General features: G+C 40.1%; 1 protein-coding gene across 4 annotated transcripts in view; it reads left to right on the forward strand.

The window, feature by feature from the left end:
* ANO10 (anoctamin 10) overlaps positions 1–17,590 on the forward strand; it is a 216,984-nt gene that overhangs the window by 165,018 nt on the left and 34,376 nt on the right. The gene's annotated exons all lie outside the window — the stretch shown is intronic.

Here is a 17,590-nt window from a genome sequence, read left to right on the forward strand (position 1 = left end):
CAAGGAAGTGTGGGCAGAAGCAGCAAAAACTGCCACGAAAGTAGAAACCGCTTCCCAATGACTTCCACATTCTACCAGAGACCAAAAAAAAAAAGAGAGAAAGAAAATACAAACAACCATGCTGGAGTTCGTCATTTTGGTGATTTTCTACTTGTAGGAGAGTGAGAGTAGGGATGCGGAAGATTCCTAGAAGCCCAGAGCTAGTTTTCTCCAGTGATACATAGGAACTTGACCAAGAAAATTAATAAGGCAATATTGTCTAGGAGACCAGCTCTGGGTCCAGCACCTCTCTGACCCACGCGGTCCTTTAGGCTTTCAAACCACCTTTTACAGGAACATTTCCTCTTATGTTTGGAGTGTTAGGAGAAAAACATTTCAAGGAGGACTCACTCAAGCTGACTGACTGATAGAAGCAAGGGCTCAAAGAGTAGTGCCGCAGATAGGGGAACCCCATGCTGGAGCAGAGTGTGCCCCTGATTAGTTGGAGTGACCCTAGAATAAGAACTGTGGATAAGAGTACAAAGAGGGGGAAGCCTGGGTCCACCACACCATTGCTGTGCTCGTGTTTGTCACTTAGGTGACAGGAGGTGAGAAGACTAAATTACCTGTGTTTCCCAGGCATCGGGCAAGTTCACCTCTGGCATGTGGGCTAGCCAGTGTGTTTGTATAATCAAAACCGAGCATCATGCTCAGTAGTGAAATAACAGAAGCATTGATGGCGATGTCAGGAAACCCAGTATCACCACCGATATTCAGCATTGTTCTGGAGGTGCAAACTAACAGTTACATCAGAGGGTGAAGTAAAAAGTTGAGGTAACCTGGAAGAGGCACATTTACCGTTACTCGAAGATTATAAGATTATATATCTAAAAAATCACAAGATAAATTATTAGAAACAATAGGAAAATTTGGAAAGGAGGCAGGTTACAAAGTTTATCTAAAATCACTTGTTTCCTTTCACAAGAAATGATAACCAATTTGAAAATATTATTGAAGAAAAACTCCCATTTACAAAAGAAACCAAAATATAAAACCTTTAGGTAGTAACTTATGAAAACAATAGGGATAACCTATATGAAGAATATTTTTAAAATTCTGGTGGGACCAAAAGATTGTCTTGTGAAAATGTAATACCAATTCAAATACATAGGAAAAAAAATTTAGAAAAAGCAAGGAAACTTCTGGAAATGAAGAAAAATGAAGCCTCTAGCTCTGTCAGACATTAAAATGTATTCTGAATAATACAATAGTTACAGTAATTAAATCCATTTTGAATTAGGAAAGAAATGGACACACAGATCAGTGGAATAGAGCACAGAGCCATAAATGGACCCAAATAAAACTAGGACTTTAGGAGCTGGCCCTATGACTGAATGGTTAAGTTCGTGCATTCCACTTTGGCAGCCCAGGGTTTTGCCGGTTGGAATCCTGGGTTTGAATCCTGGACGCAGACGTGGCACCGCTCATCAAGCCATGCTGAGGTGGCATCCCACATGCCACAACAGGAAGGACCCACAACTATGTCCCGGGGGGCTTTGGAGAGAAAAAGGAAAAATAAAATCTTTTTTAAAAAAAACCCAAACTAGGGCTTTAGTTTAGGGTAAAAGTGAGACTTTATGTCAGTGGAAAAAAAGGAAAGATTGTTTGTTACACGGTTTGATGACAAAAAGTCATTTGGGAAAGTTATTACACGTCATTCTACCTCATTCCTTATGCACAACTCCCCCAACAAAATTCAAATTTTTGAGAGATTTAAATGTAAAAAATTTAAAACATAAAAGGTCTATAAAAAAGTCCAGGTACATCTCACAATGGGAAATGCTTTCCTAATTAGGACATAAAATTCAAAAATTGTGAAGAAAAATACTGATAAAGAAAAATGTATGAAAATTTAAAACTTCTATGTGACCAAAAAAATTAGAAAACTCAAAAGATAAATTGAACTGGAGATATATTTGTAATGTATGAAAAATTATTAATATCTTTAATTTAAAAGAATTTTTCTACAAACCCATTAAAAAAAGACAGTCCAATAATCAAAGGATAACATATGAAGAGATGCCCAACCTCACTCAAACTTCAAGAAATGTAAATTCAAACAACAATGAAATACCACATTTCATCTGTTTCATTGGCAAATGTTAGTTGATGACCTGTCCTCATTGGGTTGGGGAAGTGGATGCTCTTTTTTTTTTTTTTTTTTTTTTTTGAGGAAGATTAGCCCTGAGCTAACATCTGCTGCCCATCCTCCTCTTTTTGCTGAGGAAGACTGGCCCTGAGCTAACATCCGTATCCATCTTCCTCTAATTTATGTGTGGGATGCTTGCCACAGCATGGCTTGTCAAACAGAGCCATGTCTACACCTGGGATCGGAACTGGCGAACCCCAGGCTGCTGATGTGGAACATGCGAATTTAACTGCTGCGCCACCAGGCCGGCTGACATTCTTTTATATACTCTTGGCTGAAGTGTAAATTGATTCAAGCCTCTCTAGAATGCAAATGAATCCAAATTTAAATTACTCTCCAAAGCAAAATAAGTCTTGCTGGGGTAATGGATATATCTGCAAAGTGTAGCAAAATAGAGTCAGTGAAACATTTTTATTAGCAAAAACCTAGAGACAGCTGAATTCCTCGGTAGGAGACTGGTTAAATAAATTGGGTTTGATATGGTTCCATGTGATAAATGAACCCACTTTTTAAGAAAAGGTCTGTGGTGGTGTGTGTTGGCTGTTAAGTGGAAAAAGTAAGATACGGAACAATATGATGCCTTTTGAGTCAGATTTTAAAGAAAAGAAGGGAAGGAAGAGAAGTAGATGAATGCTGATATGTGCATTTGTTTTTCTGGGAGGGGCTCCCAGGAAACCATGAACAGTAGTTAGCTTTGAGGAGAGAAATTAAGATTTCTCTTTCACTGTACAGTTTGAATTTTCTGACCCTGCATGTTTATTACTTTTTTAAGGTCAACAGGAATTCTTTGGAAGGGGGATTTTTTTGCCGTTTCTTATCTGTATACTTTTCTGCAATTAAAACATTAATGTAAGTAAATAAGGAATAAAGCCCTCCCTCGTGTTATTGATTTGAATAATTCCTTAAATTCCCTAATGTTGTTTTCAGACACACCTGGTGAGCACATTCTTCACACACCCTGCTTTCTCCTTCTTTTTATAAGCATTTATATGCTTTTTTTTGGTAAAAATTGTAAACGTCACATGAAATTTTTAGAGTAAAATTTATTTTCACATGATAGGTATTTTGCAAATAAAGTTTGAGACCTTAAATCAAAAGTGGAAACCAGGATGCAAAACGAGGCAAAGTGAGAATTGTTTGTAAATCTCTCAGTCAACCTCTGGTAAGGTTGGAGTGAGACCGAGTCTAGAGGACAGGCCTGCAGGCTGTCAGTGTGGCCCCCCCGTTCAGTTTTTTAAGGTATCTGCTCATCTGCTCAGCTCTCCTTTAGAGGAGAGGCTGAGACCACACGGGTGAGGGGCAGAGAAGTCAGATGGACGGGGAGGGGTGGGCGGAGCAACTCCCAGGTGACAGAGAACCTTTCAACACCAAGGCTCAGGGGCTAAGCTGCGTTCAGTACAGGCGCCCTAATCTCCCTCCCGCCAAAACTGAGTCCATCTTCTTCAGGCTGCGCTTGCAAAGTGTATCCAGAAACTTGTGTTCAATAATTATCTATCAAAATGCATATTAATTTAGATAATTTTTATCATTTATGCACCAATTCTAGTTGTAATGACTGATCAGTCCAGAAGACAATTTTAAACACTTATAGTGAGACTTTGAGTCACAGGAAATTTTTTAAACATTTAAATTTCCACTTATGAGCATATTGTTATGGAAGTAAAGTATAAGAGAGTAATTGGTACTTTCAAGCAAAAAAATATATTTTATTAGGATAAAATTCTTTGGAAGAAGTGGAAAGAAAATGTGATTTCAAAGAGGGAAATAAGGAAACACGTAACATTATCACTATTAATTAAGAGCATATTTGTGTATTTCTTAAACAAGTGATGGTGAATATCATATCGCTTTGGTATTTATTAGAATATCTTGGGTATCTTTAAAAGAGTGACCTAATAGTTTATTATTAAGTGTCAGCATTTACAGTATGCTAGAAAATTTTTGCAACTATTTAATTTATGATGAAAATTTTAGATGTCCACTTAAAATTGTGTGGGATGGAACATAGCATCAAAAAATTTTAGGGGGCATATAAGCAAAAAGATTTTTAATTGTACAGCATTGCCTCTGGAAGAGTTTCAGTAAATCAGGATTCTCCATTGGTCACATTTCTAGTGAGATTTTCTGGATTGAGGCAGGCAGCTCCTTGGCTGCAGTATACATACCTTAACTCCAGGTCAAGGCAATATCTTGCTTCATGTTAGTAACACTTTCCTCTCAGGATGGCATGTTGCCATGTATTTGTCTGAAGAGCAAAGGGTCTTTATTGATGTTGAATACTATTAACATGTCTCATGTTACTACATACATTTACGTGAAGTCCTACTGCAGAGCTGTCATACTTGCTTTTGGGGGACTCAGGGATGTTGGTGTTTACTGTGGATATGGCTAAGTGACCTCTCAAGTCGTCTCAGCTCCTGGACTCCCATATCTTCAGATACACCCTACCTGACAGTGAAGCAAAGCCCTAATTCAAAGGCAAAATTTATTTACGCTCGTCTTTTTGAGAAGTAAAACACTAACCAAAATTCTCTCTCATATTATTTAAAAAGAAGGAAAAATGTAAGTGGGCGGGAGGCAATGATGGATGCTTGCAGTTTCTTAGGGCCTTGAGTGCAAACCCAGGAGAAGCATTCCTCCCTCCAGCTGTCACCACGACTTGTTTGTTAAAATTACAATCTGAGAATAAAAGGTCAGGGTTAAAGCTGGGCAGAAGGTCTTCTCCTGCTTTCTCTCTCTTGCTGGCCCAAGCCTTGCTGCGTGGTTGACACTGCTGCATGGGCCACCCAAGTTTATGCTGTCGCCAGTCAGAGACACAGATTTTCATCACATTTCCTGTCTAGTCTCACTGTCCAGAGGTCCTGAAAAGTCCTGAAGGTCCTGGGTATGAAAAGTCACCCACTCTTTGTGCTTTTCAGAAACTCAAATTAACTGGCGTATCTTCAGTTTACTTGCTGAACTAGTGCCATTTCTAGGGTGTATAATGTTTTCTGATTCTGTTTTTTTGCTCTAACATTTAACTGTCTGCCTTGTAAATAAGCGGAGCCTCAATTCTCTTGGCTGTGCCCATGTACCAAAAGCAGAGAGAGCTTCTGCCATGTTCTCTGGTCAGTTGGTGGGCCCTGGTCAAAAATGGAGTTATTGAATACATGTTTAACAATAAGTCTCATTAATGCCTAGCTTAGTCCCAGATTCTTTCATTGTTAAGTGACCAGAAATTGACAGTAAGCTCGTTAAGAAAAGTTACTACTTAGGAATAATTATTATGTTATGTTTAATTTATATTTGAATTGCTACTTTTCACCTCAGTTCCCATTTTATGGACAAAAACATGATCGAGAAATTTAAGTCACTGGACAGTTCTTAAATTGGGCTGTGCATCTTGAAAGTAGAACTTTTGAAAAATACGTGTGCCTAGGCCCCATACCCTGAAGATTCTGATTCCCTAAATCCAAGGTGGGGCCCAGATGCTGACCTTGAAAACCTGTCCTATTGCTCCACGCCCTCTCCCCTCTCACCTCAACCCACAGCCCCCGGCAAAGACAGATGCCAAGCAAGGTCAGGTGAGCGCCGAGAACAAACGAGTTCTGGACCAAAATCGACCGCCATGAGTCAGGTAGCCTCTTTGCAACTCCGTTTTTCATTTTAGAAAATGAAAGGCTGGCTTCCATGGTCTGTGGGAAGGCCCAGAAATCTACTCTATCAGCCGGCACTTCAATTGATTCTGCTGTGGGAGCCCTGAGCCCATTTGACGAGGCGCGCTCTGGGTTTCAGCTACTCCTCTCAGGAGGGAGGGGCAGTGGGGAGTGCGGGAAGGAATGTGGAAAGCAAAGGTACAGCAGTCCCCCCTTATCCCAAGTTTTACTTTCTGTGGTTTCAGTTACCTGCGGTCAATCCTGGTTCAAAAATATTAAATAGAAAATTCCAGAAGTAAGCAATTCATAAGTTTTAAATTATGTACCGTTCTGAGTAGCATGATGAAATCTCACGCCGTCCTGCTTCCTCCTGTGCGGGACATGAATCATCCCTTTGTTCAGGGCATCCACACTGTATACACTACCTGCCCCTTAGTCACTTAGGAGCAATGTCAGTTATCAGATCAACTGTCGTGATATCGGAGTGCTTGAGTTCATGTAACCCTTATTTTACTTAATAATGGCCCCAAAGCACCATTAATCTCTTACTGTGCCTAATTTATAAATGAAACTTTACCATAGGTATGTACGTATAGGAAAAAAAGTAGTATGTATAGGGTTTGGTACTATCCACGGTTTCAGGCAACCCCTGGGGCCTTGGAGTGTATCTCCACGGATAAGGGGGACTACTGTACTGAAAGCAGTTCTTTTTTTGGTGTCAAATAGGAAACTATGTGGCATTTCTAAATATAAAGGCAAATTAGATATACTTGAAGGTGAGAGGCAAACTCGGGAAAATAAAATGGTTTGCTTTGCAAAGGGCATTTTCAAATGGTTAGGCTTGGGTTGGTGAGACCTTTACAAAGAATTCTAGACAGTAAATATCATCCTAGTGATGCCCTTTTATTTCTTTTCAAATTGATTTATTCAACTCTCAGTAATTTTAAGATCCAATTAAAAATAGAAGGGAGTCTAATCCAGGTACCATTTGCTCACTCAAAGGCCTGCAGCACAAGGACACAACATCCTCAGCACAGTGACCACTTTATCTGGCCTCTGGGCAGCCAGCCCTCCCAGAGCTGAGCACTCAGAGAAGCCAGGTAACGGGTCCAAATGGAGCCTTTGAGAAAGATAACAGCCTCAGAATTCAGTTGAAAGAGCAAGATAAGGAATTTGAGAAGACACCACAATGCTAATTATAGCCCTCAGGGACCTCAAATCAGGTCTCAGACCCTTGACAGCATAGGCCAGTTGGGCCAGCCTACATTAAATAATGTCTTTTTTTTCTAGGGTTAAGTATATTTAAACCATTTCCAACATTTCCCAAAGCTTCTGAACTTTTCTTTCCCTTCATTTGTACTCTCAAGTTATGTTATATATAAGCTGCTGCTGCTTTGCTTTTTTTTTTTGGTTAGGAAGACTGGCCCTGAGCTAACATCTGTTGCCAATCTTCCTCTTTTTGCTTGAGGAAGATCGTCACTGAGCTAATATCTGTGCCACTCTTCCTCTATTTTGTATGTGGGACACCAGCTCAGCATGGCTTGATGGGCAGTACGTAGGTCTACACCCAGGAACCGAATCCTTGAACTGCGGGCCACCAAAGCGGAGCACGTGAACTTAACCACTACACCACCAGGCTAGCCCCCATATATAAGCATTTGTGATGGAAAGTTAAAAATTTCACAACACAGAATAAGGAGGCTGAAGTATTTGATTATTGAATATGTAACCACATGTTGATCTGCCAACATGTAGTTCAGAGTGAAATGTTGAATCCACATTAAAGAACTTGCTTCTCAGAAAGCCAGTGTCAGGCAGTGCTGGAACCTCAGTCCTTGGGGAGGGGCTGGTCCATCTCCCAGGGCCCCAGGGCCTGGCCTGGTAAGTTCAAGGTCAATGTAAACTGAAGTTTACAGTGTTTCGAGAGTTCAGGTAGCCCCGGAGCCAGCTTCTCCCTTTCTTGCTGTGTCAGGCAGTTTGTCTCACGGCCCTGTGCAGCTTCAGGGCAAATGAGTTGACCTTCCTCTTGTCATAATCTCCCTGACATTCAAATGAGGTTGACAAAATTGTGCCTCCCATATATGGTCGGAGTGAGGCTGGAGCGAGACAGCGTGAACAAGACACAGTGTGAAGCAGGGCGGTGGGGGTGGATGAGGACGGTGATGGAAGGGGAGGACCACCTCATGCTTGGGTGCCCTGCATCACTGGGCAAACCCAGGAGGAATTCTGTGATAAAATACCAGATTAGATGATGAATCAGAATTCCATCTTTGCAGCAGCCATGCCTGTTTTCATGACCCCAACACAGCTGGGCGGTAATAACAGGGCAGTAACAGCTGGCTGGCATCAGGGGGTGGGTATGTGAGCCAGGCACTGTTCTAAGCCTTCTGTGAGTGTGCCATGCCTCCTCAGAAGAGTTCTCTGGATAGGGTCTGTTAGCCATTTCTGTGTGGTTTTTCACAGTAGATTTCTCTTCAATTCATAAATGATAGTTTTCTTCATAGGTGTTAATGCTCTAACAGGTAATGACCCCTGTGCACCTCTTTAGCCCCCTCTCCTGTCACTTCTTCCTCTTCCTTTTGGGTCTAGCAGGATCACACTAGTCGTGGATTCCCAAGCACCCCTGCTGCATTATAATCTGACCACCCAGACACCTTGTTCCCCCATCCCCTTCACAGACCCCGCCTCCTAGGGGCCCTCCGTTGTGTGACATAGAGGCCTGGTACCCATTTCTGTGCCTTTGTCCTGCTGCTTTTGGCCAGGTGACGCCTTACTCATCCTTGAGTCCCCTCACTCAGCACAGGGCCTGGTGCCCAGTAGACTGAATAAATCTTTGCTTAATAAAACTCAGTTTGTTGACTCATACATAGGTCAGAAGCTAATATATTAAGTAAAGGACAAATGATGTCCTTGGACAAAAAAAGAGGCGTCTTAAAATAGGTACTCTGGCAAAAATGGAGAGAGTTAGATCATATGCCTTTCTGGGATCCTGAGGAATTACATGTGAGCACTTTATGAGGATTCCTTACCTAGCTTGATAAAGTGCAAATCCTATTTCAAAAGGACTGACTGTGGTTGCCATCAGAAACAAGGGTAGCTCCCAAAAGACCGTAAAATAACCCTAAATCAAGCCAGATAGAATTCTAAAGTAGTTTTTACTCTGTACAAATTTAGACTCTGGAACAGTCTTTTCCTTATCACTGATGTATAGCCTTCCCCGCCCCCTGTATTTTCTGTTCTCACTTGAGAAAAAAATGCTTTAAAGTGCACAGAGACATCTAGACATTAAAATAAGATGCTTCACTAAAGCTCTAGAAAGCCTCTGATGATTTTTGTCTTCCCTAGTAAACAGTCTGTGTAAATTGCTACTTATCTCATTCCCCCGGTTTTCTAAGCAAAATTTAAAATTTGTATATCTTAATTTTCTCCCCAGATGTAAGGAACAAGGCCAAATCAGAACCAGATTTATTTTTACTTGTGGAAATTACTGAATAGGGCATGAAACAGAATAAAGTTTAGCATCTTCCTAGTCACCATTTGAGTAGATCAGAAATGGTGTGGGCAGAAGGGGCCTGGAAGCACAGATTCATTCCTTAGAGAAGGGCCTCAGGTTCACTGTGCTGTGGAAGTGATGCTTTGGATGTGTTCACATATGCCATTAAAATGTGTTTATAAAGAAAAAAATTCACCCCATAATAAATTATTCTAGAGATGTCAGAATGCTTAAAACTGTATATTTAAAAAGAAAAAAAGAGATATGTTCTGGTAAGATATTAAAATTTCTAAAATTGCCAATCTCCGATTCTGTACTAGATTGATAGTTACCTTGCCTTGAGGTCCAATATGTGTGAGAGTCGGTCTTCCTTTTCCAGGCACATGCCTGGACTGTTATGTATGCATCTATTTACTTTTTACCAAATGTTCTAGGATATAAAAAGACTATTCTGTTGGCTTCATCAAGGTCAAAGATATTTGTGTGTCACCACCAGACTAGAAGCTTCTTAGGGACAGGATTACTCCAGGCACAGAATTTATATTTGTTGAATGAATGAGTCAGGAATTAAATGAAGAACATTAGGGTCGAAGCCCCATCCCTATGTGCCTTTTTCTGTTACCAAATTCTAGTCATTTGACTTTGAAATTATCCTCTGAGTGTTGTATATGGGATTTGGGAAAGCATAATTGAGTACTTAACCATGTCAGGAAACCACAGATTTGTTTTTATTTTTAATTACTAGTAAATTTCTAAAATAGATAATCTCTTATTTAACATAGTAAACAGTATTATTTTCCATTGATTACCAATGCTACAGAACCTCAGGGAAATAATTGAATATTATATCATGCAATAAATGCAAACCTAAGAGATTGGTCTGAAAATATAGTAATTGATAGACTAGGAAATTTAGACTTTACATCCCTAAGAACAGCACATTTGGTTATTCACCTTTTTCTCCTAAGAATAGAATGCAGAAAACAGGAAATGTTTGGATTTAAGACCTTTATGAAATACTACCTAGTTAAAGGAAAACAATCACTTCACATTGATAGTGGGTCTAAGAACATAAATGGTAAATTATACTGAATTCATACTTAAGTCAAAATTAAAATACAGATATTAAAATTCAGCAACAAATATTAATCGAATGCATTCTATGATAAAGCACAAAAATATAAAGTGTCAGAAATTCTCTGCATCATATAATTCTCAAAGTTGAAAAATTATATAGAAATGACCCTGTCCAAAACCTTGATTTTATAGATTAAGGAAAGGATCACTAACTGTGATTGTCAGCTTCCAAGGTGGTCCCCAATGATCCCTGCCTCCTAGTACTTACACTCCTGTGAAGTCCATTCCACCTTGTAGCTTGGTTGGTTGTGATTAATAGAATACTGCAGAAATGTTGATATGTTTCTTCTAGACTAGGTCATAAAAACACATTATGGCTTCTGCCTTCTGCTCCCTCCTGGATCACTCGTTCTTGGGAACCTAGCTGCCATGTTGTGAGGACACTCAAGGCTCCAATGGAGAGGCCCATATGACTAGGAACATGACCTACACCAACAGCCACATGAGTAAACCATCCTGGAAGCAGATTCTCTAGGCCAGGGGTTGGCTAACATTTTCTCTAAAGGAGTCTGATAGTAGATAATCTAGAAGAAATGGATAAATTCTTAGAAACATACAACCTTCCAAAACTGAACCAAGAAGAAGTAGAGAATTTGAATAGACCAATCACCAGTAAGGAGATTGAAACAACAATCAAAAACCTCTCAAAATATAAAAGTCCAGGACCAGATGGCTTCCCTGGTGAATTCTACCAAACATTCAAAGAAGACTTAATACCTATCCTTCTCAAACTCTTCCAAAAAATTGAAGAGGAGGGGAGGCTGCCTAACTCATTCTACAAAGCCAACATTATCCTGAGACCAAAACCAGACAAGGACAACACAAAAAAATAAAATTACAGGCCAATATCACTGATGAACATCGATGCAAAAATCCTCAACAAAATACTAGCAAATCAAATACAACAATATGTTAAAAAGATCGTACATGATGATCAAGTGGCTTTCATTCCAGGGATGCAGGGGTGGTTCAACATCCACAAATCTATCAACGTGATACACCACATTAACAAAATGAAGAATAAAAATCACATGACCATCTCAATAGATGCAGAGAAAGCATTTGAAAAGATACAGCATCCATTTATGATAAAAACTCTAAATAAAATGGGTATAGAAGGAAAATACCTCAACATAATAAAGGCCGTATATGACAAACCCACAGTAAATATCATTCTCAATGGAGAAAAACTGAAAGCTATTCCTCTAAGAACAGGAACCAGACAAGGATGCCCACTGTCACCACTCTTATTTAACATAGTATTGGAAGTCCTAGCCAGAGCACTCGGGCAAGAAAAAGAAATAAAAGGGATCCATATGGGAAAAGAAGAAGTGAAACTGTCACTTTTTGCAGATGACATGATTTTATATATAGAAAACCCTAAAGAATCCACTAAAAAACTTTTAGAAACAATAAATGAATACAGTCAAGTCGTGGGATACAAAATCAACATACAAAAATTGGTTGTGTTTCTATACACTAACAACAAAGTAGCAGAAAGAGAAATTAAAAATACAATCCCATTTACAATTGCAACAAAAAGAATAAAATACCTAGGAATAAACTTAACCAGAGAGGTGAAAGATCTGTACACCTAAAACTATAAAACATTGTTGAAAGAAATCGAAGAGGACACAAAGAAATGGAAAGATATTCCGTGCTCTTGGATTGGAAGAATTAACATTGTTAAAATGTCCATACTTCCTAAAGCAATCTATAGATTCAATGCAATCCCTATCAAAGTTCCAACAACATTTTTCACAGAAATAGAACAAAGAATCCTAAAATTTATATGGAACAACAAAAGACCCCATATAGCCAAAGGATTCCTGAGAAAAAAGAACAAAGCTGGAGGTATCACACTCCCTGATTTCAAAATATACTACAAAGCCATAGTAACCAAAACAGCATGGTACTGGCACAAAAACAGACACACAGATCAATGGGACAGAATCGAGAGCCCAGAAATAAACCCACACATTTATGGACAGCTGATATTTGACAAGGGAGCCAAGAGCATCCAATGGAGAAAGGAGAGTTTCTTCAACAAATGGTGTTGGGAAAACTGGACAGCCACATGCAAAAGAATGAAAGTAGACCATTCCCTTACACCATGCACAAAAATCAACACAAAATGGATTAAAGACTTGAATGTAAGAGCCAAAACCATGAAACTTCTAGAAGAAAACATGGGCAGTATGCTCTTTGACATTGGTCTCAGCAGCATATTTTCAAGTCCCATGTCTGACTGGGCAAGGGAAACAAAAGAAAAAATGAACAAATGGGACTACATCAAACTAAAAAGCTTCTGCACAGCAAAGGGAACCATCAACAAAACGAAAAGACAACCTAACAATTGGGGGAGAAGATATTTGTAGACCATGTATCAGATAAGGGGTTAATATCCAAAATATACAAAGAACTCATACATCTCAACAACAAGAAAATCAACAACCTAGTTAAAAAATAGGCAAAAGATCTGAACAGAGATTTCTCCAAAGAAGATATATGGATGGCCAACAGGCATATGAAAAGATGCTCAACATCATTAGCTATCAGGGAAATGCAAATCAAAACTACAATGAGGTATCACCTCACTCTGGTCAGAATGGCTATAATTAACAAGACAGGAAACAACAAATGTTGGAGAGGATGTTGAGAGAAGGGAACCCTCGTACACTGCTGGTGGGAGTGCAAACTGGTGCAGCCACTATGGAAAGCAGTATGGAGTATCCTCAGAAAATTAAGAATAGATCTACCATATGATCCAGCTATTCCACTGCTGGGTATTTATCCAAAGAACTTGAAAACACAAAGGCATAAAGATTCATGCACCCCTATGTTCACTGCAGCATTATACACAATAGCCAAGACTTGGAGGCAACCTAGGTGCCCATCAAAGGACGAATGGATAAAGAAGATGTGGTATATATACACAATGGAATACTACTCAGCCATAAGAAATGATGAAATCTGGCCTTTTGTGACAACATGGATGGTCCTTGAGGGTAGTATGCTGAGTGAAGTAAGTCAGAGGAAGAAAGTCAAATACTGTATGATCTCATAAGTAGAAGATAAAAACAACAACAAACAAACAAATAGCAACAGAGAATGGATTGGTGGTTACCTTAGGGGGGAGGGGGGAGGGCGAAGGGGTGATTAGGCTCACATGTGAGGGTATGGACTATAATTAATTTTTGGGTGGTAAACATGATGTAATCTACACAGAATTCAAAATATATTACGATGTACATCTGAAAGCTATATATTGTTATATATATGTTATATATATATAGTTACTGCAATTAAGCAAAAAAGAGTCAGTAAATATTTTTGGCTTGTGGGCCATTTGGTCTCTATCACGACTACTCAGTTCTGCTGCTGCAGCACAGAAGCAGCCACAGACAGTATGTAAGTGAAGGGGAGAGGCTGTGTTCCAATAAGACTTTATTGACAAAGCTAGGCAGTGGGCCAGATTCGGCCTGTGGACTGTAGTTTGTCACCCCCTCCTCTAGAATAAGGAGAGCCTTCAGATGACTGCATCCCTGCCTCCAGCCTGACTGCGGCTTCGCGAGCAGCCCTGAGCCGGAGCCATCCAGCCGCTTCCTAATTCCTGATCCACAGAAAGGATGAGATAATAAATACTTGTTGTTTTAAGCCACTAAATTTGGGGGTAATTTGTTACACAGTGATAGATAACTAATGCACCTATAATCCAGGAAAGGAGGCTGGTTGACAGATGAATCAAGTTTGACTATGAGTTGATAATTGTTGAAACTAGGTGATAGGAAGATACACAGGGATTCATATATTATTCTCTCTGGTTTTGTGAAAGAAAAAGTTGAAAGAAAAAAAGGAAAAAGAAAAACTAAGTGATTTATCTAAAATCAGACCATCAAAAATTCCTGAAGCCCGTGTTGCACACCCAGGGCTCTGGCTCTGAGGTCCTGTGTTCTCTTGGCTGCCTCTTCTGCATCAACAGCTACAGTAAAGATTGAGCTATTTGCCTAAGTTTCTCCCTCAGTTCTTTACCACCTTCAGCATCTCCAGCTTAACATCCAAGACAGTTCTTCAGACTTTGATACCCTTGCTGTTGTTGAGCCATCGTGGAGCCCTTTATACTTCTGTCTGCCTCTTGTGCTGTAGACGGTGAAATTAGTCACTGCTGAGAGATGGAGCCTTGGTCAGAGATCCACAAAGTCCTACCTCAATGTGGCCTGGAATATAATAATACTTACAGCATACATTCTTACTGAACACCACTGTCAGCAGAGCACTAGCAAATCCATTATCTTAATTAACCCTCACACAGCCCACCAGGATAGGCCTCGCAGGTTTCACTCCTGCATTTTACAGATAAGGCAGCAGACACTCAGAAAGTTTAAATGGCCAGACAGATAAAATGCAGCTGGGTCCAGAATCTGGCTCCTGGTCCAGTTCTTTCTTCCTTCTTGTATGTGCTACCTCTCTTGTGCTTAAGGAGAAACAGGTAGGATTTGACATTAAATAAAATAAAATCACTGTGCGAAAGTACCTAGCACAGAGCTTGGCACATAGTAGATTCTAAACCCTTTAAAATCCCTTTGAAGTTGGAAATCACCCCGAAAGGGTTTTAACTGGTAATATAAATAGCTTCATATGTTGATTGTTAGGTACACGAAATAGATATTTGAAATAACTTGTCTTTTGATCCATTGCATTGACTACAAGTACTCACCTCCCCAGAGTGGTTGCTGAGTTGGATTCAGAGAATGGGCCTGGATTTTTCCACTCCTGTATTTAGCCAGGATAACCGAGAGAGAAGATTTAGTGTCGGATTTCTGAACATCTCATGCTTTCTATGCATTTTACCAGATGGCCTTGATGATGCCATTTACACATGAGATAGAATGATGTGAACAGCTGAAGAAAGTGTGGGAGAGCAAAGAGCAGAGTACCAGACCGGTAAATACCATTGGGTTACAAAATTCAGTTCAAAAGTACATCATCTTCCCTTCCCTTTTTCCTTCCAAAAATCTGTTTAATGTTGTATTTTCCTATCCTGAGCATGTGGTTGGGAGGAAATTAATTTTTCCCTCATAAATTTTTGAGTTTTTATCTTCTTTCTTTCTTTCATTGGTGGCTCTCCTTTCAGATTAGAGTCTACGAGGCAGTTATTATCTGCCAGGGAACTATGTTATCAGGGCTATAACTGGAAATTCTCCATCTCCCCCCCCCCCCACCAAGCCAGTTTGGAAAAAAATCTCTCGTTTGTTATTTGGAAAATAAGTGGATCTCAAGATTCTCTCCAGCTTCTCATTCAAGTTAAAGCAGTGTTGGCGTGGGTAGATTGCAGGCTCTTTTGTTTGAATTGTATTGGAAAAAAATGATAGGCATATTTTTAATTTGCAAATCTGGTTTTAGTCACAGGTATGAGAGAAAATGAGCTGCCAAATGTCTGGGAAACCCAGTTCCAACCCCCTCTCCTCTCACCTGTGATAAATGCTGTTTTGATTAGAGACAGAATAAATCCAGGTTGCTCTTCTTGACTTCTTGGACTAATGGGTTCACTTTTTTTTAATGTGTGTTGTAGAAAACCATTTCCAAAAACATCAATCTGGGTTATTTAAGCTTTATTCAGGATAGCTGTGCACAAATCATTTCTGTGAAAAGGATGTGTGATTAAACAATTATAATTGGAGAAACTCACTAAGGAATTGTCATATTTATTCACAGTCTGTATCAAAACACTGGCCTTAAATGAAGCATTTTGGCTCTGTGAGGATATAAAATGTGCCAGGAGCAGGATGGGTGGTTTGCATGCCTTGAGTGTTAAGAGAATGGGTTTTGGAGTCAGGTATACATGTCTCGGGAATCCTAGCTTCACCATTACTAAGTAACCCTGGGCAAGTTACCAAGCCTCTCTGGACCTCAGTTTCTTCCTCTGGAAAATGAGCATAATGACAGGAACAACCACGTAGGGTGAACAAGCAGAGTTAGGCCCCAGCCAGCAACTCTAAGTCTGTGGCTTTTCCACCATAGAGCAAATGGGTATAAATAACAGAGTTCTCAGGTGAGTGCAGTGAAGAACTTGTTGACCATTAGTAGATAAAACATTCCTTTTTAGTATTCCATTCTTGGAAACAGATGGTTTTAACACTCCATCCATAGAGATCTTGTAGAGGAGAAGTAACTCCCTTCTTTGGAGATTTGCCTGCTTTCTGGCACTGAGTAGTCTCAGATCCCTCCCAGCTCTGTGAGCCTTAAAAATAGTTGCTATCCAGCTATATTTTAACCCAAAACAGGTCATCTTGGAATGCTAATCAAACAAAACTAATTTGGATTTTAAATGAATTTCTGGAAATGAAGAGTGATGTTAGGTCACTGGGCAGTGGCCTCCCTCGAAGATTACAATGGGGCTCTTGTTGGATCGTTCTTCTTGGGCTCACGCTTGAAAGGATAAGTCTTTGCTCTTTTGGTGGTGGAATTCACTGAGTAGTAGATTTGAAATAAATTTGAGCATGGAGTTCCCAATAAGAATAATGATATTAGTTCAACATGATAGAACTGAGCTCCGAGTATCTTTATGTCTGTGTCAATTGCTATTTTCCTTTCTTTTGCCCCTCTCCTGTCCACTCCCCATCTTCATCTTTTACTTATTTTTTTCTGTTTTTCTAGAATGGGAAAGGACTAAGTGCAGAGTGGCCATCCCTTGAGTTCGATGTTATCTGAACGCCCTCCTTTTAAGCTGTGTTCTTTGTGCTTGCGTTGCTATTTGCATCCTCACTTTTTGCTTCATTTTCTTTCAGCAGATTCTCCTGCTTTTTCTTCTCTTTATCTTTGCAGATGCTCCTGCATCCCTGTTTTTGTTCTTCTGGTTTTGTCTTCCAGGCTTCAGAGCACTTGGTCTCAAACCCTTCCCTAGGATGGCTGCAGGCCTTGTGGTCTGTGCTTTCAGCCGGCATTCCTGCTTGGGAAGCTCTGTGTTGAGGATGACTTCCCTCACAAAGCCTGCCCTCTCTTGATGATGGGGGCATGGGGTTGGGAGGCTTCAGAGCCCTCCCCTCTCAGCCTCAAGTGGCCCACACTGGCCAAGCGTGCTTGGTGAACCCCTCCCAGTGCAGCTGATCCCTCTGGGGGCCTGGGAGACATGCAGGC

The sequence above is a fragment of the Equus asinus genome, chromosome 21 (assembly GCF_041296235.1).
Source record: "Equus asinus isolate D_3611 breed Donkey chromosome 21, EquAss-T2T_v2, whole genome shotgun sequence".
Classification (NCBI taxonomy): Eukaryota; Metazoa; Chordata; class Mammalia; order Perissodactyla; family Equidae; genus Equus; species Equus asinus.